At 34.5% G+C, this 18,126-nt stretch overlaps 1 protein-coding gene across 1 annotated transcript in view; it reads left to right on the top strand.

Moving 5' to 3' along the window:
- Window positions 1-18,126, top strand: part of LOC139981119 (uncharacterized) — a 51,236-nt gene that overhangs the window by 19,165 nt on the left and 13,945 nt on the right. The window lies entirely within an intron of this gene.

Genomic DNA, 18,126 nt, shown 5'->3' with positions numbered 1-18,126 from the left:
AAACATTAAATATAGCTTTAATTTTTAATTCTATTAATTCTACTTTTGCGATGCAAATCAATTATGTTATACTCACTACATAGTAGTGAGCCATTGGCTGTGACTATAGTGGAAACAAATTGTCAGGTTTGGTCAGGTTTAAACAAAACATTAAATATAGCTTTAGCATTGGAATGATAGGAACTACTGATGTTTGAAACACAGATTCATGTTATAAATAACTAGGTCGTACCCGCCCACTTTTCATGTTCAGTTGTTGGTTACTGACATTTTCTGCACTTTACACTTAATATAGCTCGAACTTTATATGAGTATGGTAGTGAAACTGTTTTCTGGTTCCAACTTAAGCCATGATTGAGCTGTTAATTTAGCGACGTCTCTTTCGCAGAAAGCCTTTGTTTATAAAATTAACCCCCTTCCGCACAGTGTTTGGGAAAGTTCTTATTTGAGAATGTTTTCAGCTCCAGTATGGCATATATTTAGCATCAAGCTGCTCTTTATCTGTTGTATGGTATTAGCTGTTTTATTTTGATGATCTGCAAAGACACAAAGTATGACCAAAACTCCTTCATACTGTAAGTACATTGAACCAGCGATAAAGGCCATTTCTAGGGATTTTGACAGCTTAGCTAATATATAAGCAAACTCATGGATAATATTTCTTCTTTAAAATTAGACAAACAACAGATACAAGAAGATCAAGTTTCAATCGAAAGACTTGTGTCTTATGTTTTAAACGGTGACATCTAGAAGTAGCTGTGGTTTTTAGTATCAGTTCAGTATTGGTTGTCAGAATCATCCAGAAATGATTCATTTATTTTCGGAGCAGTGCCATGGAACAGTACTTTACCACTGTAACAGTAAGGTGTGTTGCAAGCCATATGTTGTCTCTCGTCAACAAGCTTCCCAGTAAGGACTTAACCTAGCAATGAAAAAAAAAAAAATTAAGTCCACTGCCTTAACCATTTGACCACAATGCTTATGTTTTCAATCTACAGGTAAAACATGTTTTGGACATGAGGGGGGGGGGGGGGGGGGGGACAGAAGGCATCGTGGTTATCGGTAATGAAACTTTGAATTCCTTGCAGGAATCCATGCATACTGTAGGTGATGTTATATGTATAGTATACATATAACATCATCATATAACATTGTATACATGTGTGTCAAACAATAGTATAATCTGAATTCCATACTCTCTACTGCATGTTGATCCAATTCATGGGTTGAACTTAATTATTTGTAATGAAGATCCACCTTAGTAAGTGTAATTATACCTCATTCTACATTGTTCTAAGACATTTGAGACAATTAAATGTAGTTGGTATAAATTTAAGGCAAAACTGTTGTGATGGGTGGCAGTAAAGCACATCTTCAAACTTTTAACATGAGTAAATGCATAACTGAGTTTCTAGCATCGCAATATAGTGATAACCATTGGAGCAAGAGAAATGTAAAATGAATATTTTTTTTCTTTTTTTTTCTTTCTTGAATAAGTCAACTTAGCTTGAGTTTCAGTGTTGTGATTTTACCCTCTGTGTGACAGTGATTAATTTACAAATATTTGTCATTTTACTCACAAAAAGAGATAATTGTCTAGCTAAGTTGCATCATATCATGAATGAAACGGTAGTTTTCGGTGCAAATATTACAACACATAACATAATAAGACAGACTACTGGAACTTCAGTGAAATGATTTGTATTTCATTTAGGAATAATTCAGTTGGGATATTTAGGAAACAAATTCATGCCATGTAACCTAGATTTGCTTTTTTGTAGCATAATTTCCTTCCGATGAAAGTCTAGTAACATTAAAGTTTACATCTGTCCAGTTTTTTGTACAATATTGCAACAACCTTGAGAGAGAGAGTCACTTTTAACCTAACGTCTAATATATTCATCTATTCAGAACGTAGGCCTATATGTACATTGTGGTTTCCGTGAGCGATTAGGTAAATTACTAGCTGGCCGAGTGCGTCTTAAATTGGGGAGAAAGAGAAATGCCTCAGAGGTGTTCGTCTACTTAAACTTAAGCTGAGTGATAAACGTCGAGTGCTTCAGACAGAAAGTGGAAACAGATTGTATAATTTAAGTAATGATATGCAATCAATGTGTTTGTGCATGGACTGAGAAGTAGGACTAAGCTATCTATAAATAGATATGGTTCACATACATCACACCATAGCTACATGTGTACAAGTTACAAAGTTTAATTGTTAAGTCTCTCATGTTTGTAAGTTAAGAAAGTGGGACTGTGTGATGTTCATAAATCAAAGCGATGGCATATTTTTGCTGCCTTGGTTTGGAGATAATATTTGCATATGATTTACTACATACTACTGATGTTTTTGTATGCCTGGGCACTGGGCGTGTAATCCCAAAGTGTTCACTAGAAGTTATTGGTTAAAATTGTTTCTCCACTGTTGCATTTGAATATCCTTCAAATGTTAGATAATTTTGTTGTGAATTAAAATTGAGTGCTGCGTATACATTTATTCAATTATACAAGGTTACCCCATCCTCTTACATCACACTTCTAAGTTGATTTCACACTTGAAGCTATATGTATGCTCCATTAATGTCCCACTCATGCTCTCTAAATTAACCTATATACCTTCCACCCACCCACACCCCTACCCGATTGCAGAAGAATAGTCAGGAGTGAGGTTAAGGTTTAAGAATTACTATATTATTAAAGACAGTGTGAAATATAAAGTGCATACTGTATTCCATTGATGGAAGTTAATAACATGGTTCCTAGGGTAAATCATTTGAAAGAAAGCTCAGGCATGTCATTATTATAATATGTATTTGATTTATGTCAATACTTTTTGCTGGGTTCCCAAGCAATTGACCTGACCATCACAAAAGACATTGCTACTCTTGTTTATCATTACCTCGTAAAATATCATAAATGCAGAAACCACTTCATAAAATGCAATTTATGCATTGAAGAATTTAGTGACACCTACCATACATGCACATTGCAGCATTGTCCGACATTTTTTTTAAATTCCTAAACATTCTAACAGCATCATTTAAAATAAAGTAATAAATTAATAAACAAAACTACCCACTTAGGTCAGACTTTTGATAGGGTAAAACAATACTTGCCAAAAGTCTGTACATTTATTAGCTAGAGTTTTTTTTTTTTTTTTGGGGGGGGACAAGTTAGTATTCTTTTCTCATACAAAATAACGACCTCTTGTAAAAGGATCTAGCGTTTTGATTGGCATTAAAAAGAAATCATCCCTCCTGAATAATTCAATGTTCCATGATGATGTCACAACGTCGTCAAGAAATGACATGGATAGCAGACAACCTCAAGATGGATGTCCAGATGAGTCTGTTTTGCTGACTCTACCATATTTTATCTCAAATATCTTGGTGCCAGTTTCTGTTGAATAGCCCCAAAAAAAATGAGGCACTAAAATGGAAAACCGATGAGGCTCTTTATTGAATCAGAGAGTAGGATAGTTACATTTTCATCCCTGGCGAGCGAGAGCAAGCATTCTACATCAGTAAATTATCTTCTTCTTCTCCAAGTGATCTGCTAAATACATTTCGAAATCATCGTTACGAGGTCGTGAAGAATATTGTATATTAGCAACCTCAGTCCTGTGACAGAAGCATGCAGTTAAAGTAAATGATAGTGACCTCGTGGATAGAAACACTATTAGTCCGATAAAAAACGCCAAACAGCCTCACTCTCTTGCAATTTACATTTTACAGAGTTTTTTTTTTTTGCCTAAAAGAGAGGGATGTAAATTGTTTAGTATTGAAGTCCTGAGACTTACTGTAGCTCATTTTACACAGTTGGATTTTTCTTAGGTATGTGTGAGACTGGTTTTTATTTCCCTTACTTTGCCAATTTTTCTCTCCTTCATTTTCTTCTCCTTCTTATTCTTCTTCTCCTTCTTTTTCTCATTGTTGTTTTCATTAACAATTGAAATGACACCTCAGTATTGATACTGTTAGGTGTGAAATTTTTACCTAAAACTTAATAGAGAAATTCATGTGCATGTATTAGTGCAATGTGGGAAGCATGGTTTCAAGTTCAATATATATGCTAATTATTCAACACAATAGGAAGATGGACTTGAATGTAGAGCGCGGACTGCCAGTCGGAAAACGCCCCCCATGTTCAGTTTCCTGACTGGAGCCAACAAGACTTAAAACTGTCAAAATCTTGATCGGTCATACTTTTATGCACACACACACGCACAATTAACAACGTGATTATGGTCAAGTAAAGTGTTGTCCTGATCATTCGGGCGGTGTGTGCGGGGGCCGGCTTACATGTCGCATTCATTAACTTTTAACTCGGGGAAACACCTGTATATTTCAGCGGCATTTTGTGCTTGACACTGCTGTTGATTTGAAATTATGTTATGACACATTGAATCACCCACGTACCGTGATGTTGTGTTTTTCGAGAGCTGAAATGAATAAATTTTTATTCTTTCTGCAACAGCATTAGCCTTTCATGATGAGCATGAAAGCAAACATCTCCTGAAAAATGGATTATATTTTTACTCAGTCTTTGAAATATATTAGAATGCATAACAGCATCAAAATGACTTCACTAGTAAAGTCTACAACTGACATTGAGATATTTGTTCCATTTTCTTAGTCATGCTAGATGAAACAAAAATGTATTCAAATCAGCTATTATCATGAAATCCTCACCCCCCCCCCCCATTTAGCAGATGTTCTGCCTGGTGTGTCAGGATCATACTTAAAAAACACAAAACAAAGGAAAATTAAAACGTGTTACTAATTTGTGAAAACAAATGTTGAAAGCATCTCACATTTAAAAGCTTTCAGTGAATGAGTTCATTTCCTGTCAAATCCACATGAAGTTGATTTTCCTTCTTACTTTTTCTTCAAACCTGTCACAAAGACAGGTTTCAAGAGTTTAATATGCAGGCATTGGGGATAAATGCTTTCAGGCTGACAGGTAAATTAGTATGTTAATTGATAAAGAGAAGAAAAAAATTAAATACAATTAAAAAAAAAAATTGCAACCTAACTACTCAACTCCATTTTTATACAAAAATATGCAACAAATATTCCAAAGTGGATCAATCTCTGATACCCTTCTTGATAATTATAGATTTATGAATAATTGTGTCCAGATGCGGTTAAATGATGTATTTAAGTATAATTTTGTTGGTTAGTTGATGAGAGAGTTGATGTCAAGTATAATATAATTGGTACAGCATTGGGCTCTTTTAATTACTTATTTTACAATTGTCAATTGAGGGTTAAAATATGACATTGCTGCTTCGATCAAAGCATCTGTATTTAACCAACACAGAGTTTTGTTCCGTGTCAAAGGTTATCTTTGCTAGTTGATGCTGCTTTCTTTTTTTACCCCTATTATTACCCTTTTACTGGCTCATTCGGCTCATACTGGCTCTATTGTGAGATTCATACTGACAAAGAATAAGTCACATCTTCAATAATAATATTTCTTGTTCATTAAATCGTTTGACTTTTTTCTTTTTTTTTACGTTTGTTTCATTTGTATGAGCAGTTGGTAAACTTCTGTGTGTGTACAAAACTATCTAACAGATTGTTTTCTATTTCTTTGGGGGGGGGGGGGGGAGTTGAGGGATGTTTATTCACTTATTTCAATGTATTGGCCAACTTTGATTGACTGTTGTACCTTCTGTTTATACCTGTGATATGATTTGTTTTCTGTAACCCATCCTTGGAATTTCAGGTTTCTAAATGGATTTTCAAAATCTATTCCATTCAAATTATTTTTAAGTCTGTGCTATATAGTTGGAACAGTTCCTGCAGCAATACACAAAATGATGAATGCTGCGACCAAGAGTCTTCAGATGAATTTTCAAAACGATTTCATCAATTTGCTAGAAAAATATCATGTTGCTTAGAGGAAGAGTAAAATTGGGGGTGACAATTTGAAGGAAACAGAATTTGGAGTAATAAAACGATTGAAGATTTTGAGGGGAAAAAACAATAGAATTGAGGGAAATCATTGTAGAATTGCATCATTGGAAAGTCAATTCCCAGGTCTTTACTTGAACGTCTAAGAACTGAACCGGATGGATATGTATACTTTATATTTAACACGAGTCAATTGATATGTATTCAGTATATATCACTAAATATATTCATTTCATTCATCTCTTATGAGAGCTTAACGAGACCTGATTAAACTGACTGACTTATTTTTGGTCGGTCGGCGTCAATTTACCGAATATAAATCGCAACTTTAGAACTTGTTACAATAAATCCAAGCCGGCTGTATCACGATGATATATAGTAACGAACAAAACTCAACTTGTCACAGAAAATTGAGGAAGAGAATTTTTCTTTTTTTTTCTAAATTGGAAATGCCAAGTTCATCCTCGTATGCAGTGTCGGGTTCCCGTAGCTTTCGTTCCAACATCTCCAGTCATGTGTAGCCTTGGATGGGAGACGGTTCCCTAATTGGGAAAAGTAACCGTTTTAAACCCTTGGGTCCTCTCAATCGGAGGAATTTTTACCACATGAGTTTGAAGACTTGTAATGAAATGAGATTCTAACAGAATTAAACATCCCGAAACTCTCGGGTGGGGTCTGTATCATCAGCGAACTAGATAATGTCATCCCAGCCAGATCGAAAAATGATGTCTTACATATTTCATAGTGTAACCAGTCGGACTGGTACCCTGATGCATATATGTTACAAATCCTTGGATTTTTTCAAGTTATTCAACCGCATAGAATAAGTGACAATATGTAATGTTAAAAGTTTGAAAAGTTATTAATATTTCCGTGATCTAATTATCGTGGTCGTTACGTGAATCATGGAACAGCTTGATAAACTGGATATTACTCTCTTCCTTTTTCAATACTGATCAATTTCAAAGGCAATTAGGTTTGATGAATCTGATAAACTATATATCTAGCAACATTATATCATGTGCAAATATGTATAGTATATATATGGGGAGCATGGATGTATATCCAGGCCTTTTTTTATAGACATAGAATTATTAATTTTATAACTTGTTTTTTATTTTACTTTTAGGTCTTCAGGGAAAGATTGAAAAGAATGATATCATATACTGTAAATGATGCATTAAGTCATGAATTTTGTGATAATGTGGAGAAAACCATACCTTGAACATTATTTGGGATGGAAAGTTAATGATGTATCTTTAAATTAAAAACATAATCTGTTAGTTAAGTCCAAGCAACAAATTCATACAAGGGAGGGTGGAAACTGCTGGTTATAAACTGTAAATGAAACTTTCATAAAACATTACATTAAATTTATGGAGGTTTGAAATACAGAACTTGTATCAACCAAATATGTTCCTTTTTGAAGACACTTTCGGTCATTTTTTCTTTGATTTACTATTTTTGTCATTAAAGGCATTGAAGACTCGCCCCAAACCCCGTGCCGCCATCTGAAAAAGTTAACTTTCTGTTGCTTGCAAGTGACGTTTTGTTTGTGTCGCTACAAAATGCAGACAGTAATGAAACATGATACCTTAATTGTTATCTTTAGCTGGACCTGAGTTGTCCATCGCTGTATCGTTTATATACTGTGCTGTGGGTATTGACCGCAGCTGTATGTACTGACTGTACACTAGTGTCTAATTACCGACAGTAGCAAGCTGTGTGTGTATTTTATGGGATCCATGGTGGTGTTTAACACTTCTGTTACACCTCATTCGAAACAAGGTCAGATTCCCGGCATTAGACGTTTCTTTTTGCGCGAGTCTTCACACCCTTTAATTAACCCCCTTTCATACCTTAAGACTTGTTTTTTTTTCTTTGCTTGTTAATGATCTAAATAGTACATCTAAAGCAAACAACTGGCCTCTGACCTGTAAAAAATACTGCATTTTAGCCCAAATTTCATTCTGTTAAAAGCATGCTGGCTTCAAATCATTTTCTCTGAATCCCATATGGGATTTCTACTATATATGTTTTTGTATCTTGCTTTCTTTTTGGGTAGATATACTGTCCAGTCTAATTGTGTAGGGTGTTATATATATTAAAGGGGACCTGAATTTAGGACTGGTTCTAATGTGTAATAGTAAGGCAGAAATTATGTTTCGATCAAATATTTAAATCAAGCGGTTGTAAGATTGTCCAATTAACAGTTTAGTTAAGTATATACTTCCAATGTTGTAACGCTCTCCCACTGTACATACGGCACACAGTCATTGAGTTTAGGCTTGCATGATAGTCAATCTGTCAGTCTCTAAGACTAGTAAGTAGGTGATCAGTCATAAAGCTGGTAAAGTACAATCTAACAGTCTTTCAGCCTGTAGTCAGTCAGTTGGCTGTCATAAAATCAGTCAGTCTCTCATGCTACAGTCAGTAGACTAGGTTAGTCCACCAGTAGGCTAGCTGGCAAGTCAGTCTTTTAAGACTAGTATGTAGGTCATCAGTCATTAAGCTGGTGTATTCAATCTAAGTCTTTCAGCCTGTAGTCAGTCAGTTGGCTGTCATAAAATCAGTCAGTCTCTCATGCTACAGTCAGTAGACTAGGTTAGTCCACCAGTAGGCTAGCTGGCAAGTCAGTCTTTTAAGACTAGTAAGTAGGTGATCAGTCATAAAGCTGGTAAAGTACAATCTAACAGTCTTTCAGCCTGTAGTCAGTCAGTTGGCTGTCATAAAATCAGTCAGTCTCTCATGCTACAGTCAGTAGACTAGGTTAGTCCACCAGTAGGCTAGCTGGCAAGTCAGTCTTTTAAGACTACAGTAGTATGTAGGTCATCAGTCATTAAGCTGGTGTATTCAATCTAACAGTCTTTCATCCTGTAGTCAGTCAGTTGGCTGGCTGTGATACAATCAGTCCACCAGCCAGGCTCTCAGACTAGTCAATTGGCTGGCATAGTCAGTCTGTCTGTCACTTTCTCAGCCTGTAGTCAGACATTCAGTCAGTCAGTGTTATAGTTATATACTTAACTATCAGACCTCTGAGAGCTCAAAGTTATGGGCTGAATTTGTAGTTACTGATCATTTACTACGATATTCACTCACTGAAAGATCATGTCAGATTGTCTAGATGCTTTAAATACATTGCAATAAACATGTGAAAAATGAATTTGTGTGCGTGTGGTCAAAATCATGCAACATACTAACGACTAATTCATCAGGTGTAGTACTATACTTATTAATCACTAAATTAATCCTATAATCTTCCCCTATCAAGACATCATCTATTCTTTGTTCTTTCTTTCTGGCTTATATATTTTGGAATCAGCTGAATAGACATTTAACAGGATTTTGTAGAAAGTTATGAACTGACAATCAATTTATTTGAAATATATGATTTTATCCCTTCTGTCTGTTAAGTTTTGAGAAATATTAGTATTTTCCAACCCTTTTGGATTAGGATATATATCCATCTATGCCTAAATAGTTCACAGTGTGTCAGAACCTGTTATAATACAAATGACATGTCAATGTTTGTATTTAAACTGACATTCCAGTTTATTGAAGTTGAATTTTAAAGTGTATTAGTGACACATACTGTAATTCTCGTCTATTCCTGATTCCTTTTTATCCCTTTTTTTTTTCTTTTTTTTCTTTTTTTTCAACCCAATTTTTGACTGTAATCGTAACATGATGTTTTGAAGTGGCGTAGATGTTTTTTAAACATTTGTGCTTTTGCATAAAAGTCATAAAAATGGAAATTTCCGACAGTGGAGTATGTATTTCAGCAATTAAAGACTCTTCTCCCGTCCAAATTGGTTATGCAGAACCTGCTAGATAGTGTACAGGTTGCATGATTCCACTAAACAAAACGATATGTATGTTTATCATCAAATTGAAGCTAGATGAACTATGGTAAGTTCTTCAGACATTATTAAGAAACATTCTCTTGATTTGTTAGAAAGTGGTTAATGTCTGATAGTGATATTCTGATATGAACCAGAGTATGTAGCGTCTTCTCAAGATACACCTATTCATTTCAATCTAAATGTAAAATACAAAATGTATTGACATTTAGACGATGTACTGATAAAGAGCATTTTTTTGGAAGTAATTTTGTGCTTAGTTTAGAATTTTCTACCAAACTTTGATTTAAGTTTCTGTAAGGGCAGCCTAATAAAGACATGTACGCTGTAGAATTTTTCCAACAGATGTGAATTTTTTTTAAGCCAGTTAAATATTCAGGATTATTGATTCATATAACGTTATATTTTGTTATTCTAAGGAGAAAGTTCCTTAGTGCAAAATGACTTGTCATAAAGCATTAATAAAAAAAAATCTTATTTTTGGAAATTATTTAAAATTGCATATTATTAAGTCAAGGTCTTGTAATTTTTCACATATATACAGTATGCCTCATTCAACATGGGATTGTTCTACAAACTTTTATTATTACACAACTGACCAATTTTCCATGAATTTCATATGATCAGTTTGTGAATCAGCCTTTATAGATACTGGTGCTTCTGTTCCTTAACTGTTAAAAGTTCCACTTTATTGTCACAGTTGTGTGTAAATCATTTCTATAGGTCACATTTGGGAGTAATTGTTATCTCTAGTTGGTTTGTTTGTGTATAAAGTTACCAATTTACTAGATAGTAAGGCAAATGATATATTTTGTAGAGAAAACTCTTTATCTGTTCTTTATCTGTCACAATAAATTGAATAAAAGGTTTTTAAAAAGATATTACAAAACTCAGGTTGAAGCAGGCAATTCAAAAGTGCATCAGAAAAGCTCCTAAAATCGGTCGGTAATTGCTCATAAAACCAGCTGTTGCGAGCATGGATATCTTCTGGCAACAACTGAAAGTTCAGGTTTAATAAAGCTAGCTATTTTTCAAGCAGTTCTCCTAAAAGCTTGCAATTAGGTATACAGTGGTGTGCACACGGAAGTAAGCGAACCGTCACGTCTTTTCCAAAAGTCGTGTGGCTTCCATTAGTCATCGGACACGCAGTTTGTAAATGTGAAAACAGGAAAAAGACTTGAAAATCCCCATAATTGAAGATTGATGCTTCTCTTCATCCAGGAGAAGTATGTCTGGAGGCTATTAACTGTTACCTGGCTTTATATATAGGTGAATGTAGTGTTATAAGCCTATAGTCTAGATCTGATTCATGGAAGATAACAAGAAATCAAATATGGTATTATACCACGAAAAAATTACAGGATTATATGACCATTATTTGCCCCCATTTTTAAATATAGCATATTTGAATTCATACATTTGCTAGGTGACTTAGTAATTTATCCCCTAAAAAATTACAGGATTATGTGACCATTATTTGCCCCCAGTTTTATATATAGCATATTTGAATTCATAAATTTTGCTGGGTGACTTGGTAATTTATCCCCTAAAAATTTACAGGATTATATGAGCATTATTTGCCTCCATTTTTAAATAAAGCATATTTGAATTCATAAATTAGCTGGGTGACTTGGTAATTTATCCCCTAAAAAATTACAGGATTATATGACCATTATTTGCCCCCATTTTTAAATATAGCATATTTGAATTCATAAATTTGCTGGGTGACTTGGTAATTTATCCCCAGACCTGATAATATGTACTTTCACTGAGAATATGTATGTTAATTCACAGCATAACGATTTTGTACGATCACTGAGTGTGAAATAGGTTAGGACTTGTGCTTGGACACATGATGTGGTTGAATTGCTGACTTCCACTGGGCATTTTTGCCTCAGTGAGGCGTTTGTCTTACTTGATCGATCTGCTTCACTATCTGGTAAATTTATTTATCAATTAATGGAGGAATTTTTGACACATGTAGTGTTTCTGACATGCTCAACAGTTGGGAATTTGGATTTTCTATGTGGGATTTTGTTGGATAGTTACTTTAGCTAATAGCGCCACCAAACAATCTGTTTACGATATAGTTCAATTCAATAACACCTAATTTGAGACGATCGTCACATAGTCATTAACAATTTGTTCCAATTTTAGAATAAGAAAGTTTATAGTAAAACGTTTTATTTCGAAAAGTTGCTGAGTGTCATATAATTAATAATTTCGTATAACAAGTATTGCGAATAATGATATATATTCTTAATTAGAAGAAGGGGAGGGATGTTGGATAGTTACTTAGCGCCACCAAATAATCTGTTTACGACATAGTTAGATATATGTTAATTTATGCATACCTTAATATGTCTGGTATGGTATGTGTTATGTAATCTACCAAGGTTTCTTGGAGAACATTTTCTTGATAATAAATCACAATACATTGAGTTAACCGTTTAGACGGACCTATTGCATTAACTAGTGTAGTCAATGAAGTTTCTTATAAGTTAGTTAGGTTGTCCCAGGACCGACATAACAGATTTCACCCAAAGTTGTGAGTTCTGAACTTAGAATAAAGTTTTTTTTAGAAACAACTCTTAAAAGTCCAATAATTTCTTTCCACCTTTTGAAAAGTTTTCCCATGTTGAAAACCTGCAAAAATAAGCCAATTGTGTGTGCATGTATTTATCTATATACATATATAAATGCAACTTTTATTCAGATATGCAAACTAGCTACAGGAATGTGACTCAAACCATGTTCAGCATAGGTGTAGAAAAATAAGTTGACATCACATCCATTCAGAGAGAAATCCTATTAGTTATTTAACATGTTTATAAATAATTAGAGATGTGTTGCTGAAGGACAAAATCCCATCAAAGATCATTTGCTATAACTTTGATCAGTGTTGAGACTACAATGCTCCTGTTCATATAGGACAATGAATTTGATCAATATTGAGGTTGCAATGCTACTTTTCATATAGAACAATGGATTTGATCAGTATTGTCGTTACAATAATACTATTCATATATGACAATGGATTTGAACAGTATTGAGGCTACTATGCTATTGTTCATATAGGACAATGGGTTTGATCATTATTCAGGCTACAATGCTACTGTTCATATAGGACAATGGGTTTGATTAGTATTGCGGCTACAAAGCTACCGGTCATATAGGACAATGGATTTCATCAGCATGGATACTATGCTACTTATAATAGGACAATGGATTTGATCAGTATTGAGGCTACTATGCTATTGTTCATATAGGACAATGGGTTTGATCATTATTCAGGCTACAATGCTACTGTTCATATAGGACAATGGGTTTGATTAGTATTGCGGCTACAAAGCTACCGGTCATATAGGACAATGGATTTCATCAGCATGGATACTATGCTACTTATAATAGGACAATGGATTTGATCAGTATTGAGGATACTATGCTACTGTTCATATAGAACAATGAATTTGATCAGTGTTGAAACTACAATGCTACTGTTCATATAGGACAATGGATTTGATCAGTATTGAGACTACAATGCTACTGTTCATTTAGGACAATGGGTTTGATCAGCATGAGGTAACAATGCTACTTTGCATATACTGTAGAACAATGGGAAGGAGAGTGATTTCATAAAAACATTAAATCAGTTACTTGTGCAAGATATTAAAGAAAATATATAAACAGTGCAACCAAAAGCTACATTCTATGCCCAAGAAAAAAGTGAGAATTTTCATCTTTCATTCTAGTTCTGTGAGTTATCATATAAGAAATTATAAACTGTCAGAAATAAAATACGACAAAAACAAAAGGAAGACGAGCAAGTAGGTTAGGTGATTAACAACTTTTGTTGTTTTGATTTGTTGAGTTTCCTGAGGACTAAGAAATTACTGGGGCATGCAGAAATAACACTTGCACTTAACACCTTTATCGGAATTAATTTAAAGGACAAGGAAGTAACACAAAAAAGTAGAACAGGTTAAACTCTTAGGGCATCTGTATTTAGGGCAAGCAATTTTTCTGAAATTTTTGCAGCTTTCAAGTTCTTTCACCTTTACTGCCTATTAATCCATTTCTTACGAAATTGGTTTGTGAAATTATTCAAATTATGCAATGTCACTTTTCGTATTGGGCAGTACAGTGATATAACTTTTCTAACAGAGAGTGACTATATTAAAGACTGTGTCCACTGCCAACCAAAAAGTTTGACTTTGTAGTCTTGTTCTAAACAAAAGAAATATAACCATGCCATTTATTTATCTCCTCAATCTCAACACCCCTGCCCCCAACCACCACTGCCCCCTCACCCCCACACCAACCCATTGACCTATACATTCAACTAATTAGTCTCGTATTTTTAAGTTTACCAATTTCAAACTGTTCACACAGACACAGAAAAAAGTATTTCTCAATGTGCACTTGAGCGAACTAAGTCAGCCAAGAAGAGAAAATTAAAGTCTAGGGGTACCCCCCCACCCCTATTAAATTTCATGTGCACACATCATTAAAAGCTATATTTGCAAAGGACATTCATGCCATGCTGCTGTCAGCTAAACTTGCATCAACTTTTGGGGCCTTATAGCACTTAAAGGTGTTGCGATTTTCTCTCTCTCTCTTGACAGCTGATGTAGTACCGAAGGACAAGGAAAGAACCCATATACATGTATAGAAAGGGAATATCTTAGGGATATGATGAAGCTGCCAGCTTTTAGAAGGCAGAATAAACTTTGAAAACATTGCAGTACAAAATGTTAAATTATTTACAGACTGCTTGAAAGTGGCCTCTTAAACTACTTACTGACATAATATATGTTGGTTTTTGTATGTTTGGTTCCGTTTCAGTTAATGTCTAATTTTTTTTTTTTTTTTTTTTTTTTTTTTTTGCTCTTTATACAGGAGACCTTTGTCATGTTCTGAGACAGTTCATGAAAGGTTTTTGTACAGTCCAGACACAAGTGTGTTGTGAAACTCAATGCAATGTTCCCATACAGTGTAATACACAGCAGTAGAACTGTATTAATTCTCATTGAGATCTCAGCTATATATTATGTAGTTGCAGATCTGTGATGGGATGTTCTGTGAATGTACTGCATTGGGTATATAATATGAATGCAAGCCCAATTAGATTGGATGCCCAATTAGATTGGATGCCCAATTAGATTGGATACCCAATTTGAATTGATTACAAGATTTTGAATGGACCAGTAGTGTGTAGAGGGGGCCCTGGTATATTTTATAGGACTTTGTATAATCAGAGGTGACTACAGTTTTTATTTCACGACGAAGATAATTTTCCTTCAAGGTTAACTTCCAACAAATGCTGGCTGACCTGACAAACTTGACAAAGAGTGCAATGACAAAACCCCATCATTTTTTAACTGCCACAGTTTCTAGTCACTATGACTCGTTCAATAATGAAAGATTTATACCAGGACATGAAATTATGGGCAACTTACTCGCTCGATGCCTGTAGATTTTGTCGTTTGCAAGTACGTAGGAAGGCAGTTGCATTTTTCTGCCAGCATATTAAGAACATATAAACAGTATTAAAAGCAAGTATGATACACCGTTTTGACGAGGGTTTAGTAAAAAAAATCAGCATGATATCTGTACATTGTACCTACAGTAACATGATCCAGTTAGTACTGCTTATGTTGTCAGCATATATTATTAGGCTGTTCTCATATATGCTTGTTCAGTAACTGTTGTCAGGAGAGAACTTGATTTTAGCCAGCAGTTTTGTGGTTTTCTTTAAATGTAGTTTGCATTTTTTTTGATGACTAGAATAATTATTGTGAAATTCTGGTCCTGTGAGGTATAGATTGAATAACTGATAATGACAGATACTAAACCACATGTATAAAGTGCCTCCATAAATGAAAACAATGGCATTTATCAGATAAATCTTCATATTCCCAAATCGAGTGATTTTCCGACGGAATTGAATCCAGTATGGAAATTACTGTAATACACTATAAAATATATATATATATATATATATATATATAAATATAAAATACTTAAAGCGAATGGAAACTGATTAAAGCATTGTGGCCATTTTAGCATATATAGGCCAATATTTCTAGCAAGTTGTTGTGTCATATATGTAGTCCCTTTAACAAGAAGTACCATACAGGTACATGTTAATAACCTTAAGTAGTGTAAAACTAAACCAAATATGTCAAAAAGACACCAGAGCTATATATGTCAGTAATTGTACACACGTTACAGTAATATTCTCACTAGCTGAAAAAGTAACTTTTGTCCTAAAATTAGCAACAATTGTTCACAATTCAGGTCTGCCTTTTTCATATCTAGTTTCTGAATCTTGAGCTGATGATGCCCAGCTTTGTTGTTCACATTTGACATTTTCAAATGGCATTCTCGCTAAAAAACACTTTGAACAACTTATATGAAAAGGAGAGTGTCTGGAATAAACCTGATGGTTTTGAAGAAAAAAAAAGTTGCTTGGATTTTTTTCTCCCCCCCCCCCACTCTAAGTGCTAGGCTGACTGAAGTGACTCTAAGATGACTCAGATGACTGTATTACTGTTAAGTATGTACTTTGACAGGTTAGAACTAAAGTGGTCCATTTTCTGCCCTATAAAGCAACTAAGAGCTTTCTGTCGTAGAAATAATTTCTGGCGATGCTTCATTCCATGAGATGGGGTTTTTTTTTGCTTTGCCACAAGAGCGCAGTGTAGAGTGAAGTTGATATCAACTCCTGAGTCTTTTTTTTATCTCGATCATAAGAGCAACAGCCAATTGTGTGCAAGTTCCTGGAATTGTTTTCCCCCTTTTTAAGTATAAATATGAAGCAGTTATGTGGTTTTACTGAAACTTTGCAACCCTTCATACAATCTCACCACAATGCTTGGTACTGAATTTAAACCAGTATGTTGGGTTTTCTTTCTTTGCTTAAGTTAATAATAATGATAATATTGGGATTTTATAAAGAGCAGACACATCCACCATAACGGTGCTCAGGGTGCATCACAATATTATCCAAAAGACAATACCTCCACATGGTAGTGCAGCTAAACAGCACCCAACTGACAGTTTATCTCACAGGTCCCCCCATTTATACACCTGGGTGAAGAGAGGCAGTGGAGATAAAGTGTCTTGCCCAAGGACACAACGTAATGATCTGGCCAGGACTTGAACCTGCCAATCTTAGATCACAAGTCCACTGCCTTAACCACTTGACCACAACGCTCTCTCATTTAGCTAGTTTAACATTGAATTAATGCATGCTCTAAGCCTTAAGTTAGATATTGGTTTGAAGCAATTCAGTCTCAAAAAGGTAGATCTATCTATCTATCTGGCATGGACATTAAAAGCAAAGATTCTAGTGGCTAAGACTGATGGTTCCCAACATTGCTGAAAATTTCCTCCTACATAAATGTACAGTAGCTCAGTTTTTTTTCTATCATGCAGGTATAATGAATCTTTCAAAATTTGGTGATATTTTGAATCTGGCAACAACAGAGTGAATAATGTCAGTGATGATGTCATCCAGGAAAATGGGCAACTAAGAACTGAAAATGGTTTTGGATCTTCTTATATAAATCTTTTCAATTTTTGTTGTTGTCCACAGCTGGGAATAATTTTAGCTTTCAAATTTTGGGTAGTAAGTTTAAAAGACTGTAAATTTTGGATCTGATAAAATAGTATGATTATACTGAAAGCAAAACAAATGCTTGACATCTTTGCACTTGAACAGTAGTTTACCCAGCTTGGCATAGCATTTTGTGATGCAATGATGCCAGATAAATTATTTCCCTGCACAGGAGGGAAATGATATTTCTACAAAAGAGTTGAATATGAAATTTCTAAATAACAGAGAATATAATTTTGACAGCTAAGAAAGCATTCCAAAATATCGATGATCAGGTTTCAAAGATGAATAGACATGAAGAAGATTATCTTTATAAGTAGCCTAACTAAGTAAGTAGCCTAACTAAGTAAGTAGCCTAGCCTAACATTCTGCCTGTAGGACATCACATATCACCTACCTCTTCATGTAGGCTTTATAGCCAGTTAAAAAATAGGGTTACATTCAATAATGCATATTTCTCAAGTTACAAACAAGGGTATTCTCAACTAACAGTTTGAAACATTTTTTTCTCTTCGATATAAGGTTTACCGAAATACATCCCCTTAAATTACACTTTAATAACATTTGTTGTAATCCCTCTGATGATATTAACCAGAAGGAGATTTTCACCACAAATGCTCAGATAACAAATTTTTTGAGTGTATTTGCGACCTCTTTTGATTATGCTCGTATACCGTATAAAAGCAGATGTTTTTGTGCAAATTTACCATCATTTCTTATCAGATAA

Source organism: Apostichopus japonicus, chromosome 15, assembly GCF_037975245.1.
Source record: "Apostichopus japonicus isolate 1M-3 chromosome 15, ASM3797524v1, whole genome shotgun sequence".
Taxonomy (NCBI): Eukaryota; Metazoa; Echinodermata; class Holothuroidea; order Aspidochirotida; family Stichopodidae; genus Apostichopus; species Apostichopus japonicus.
The sequence above is the reverse complement of the archived record's forward strand: the minus strand, read 5'-3'. Positions and strand labels throughout refer to the sequence as shown.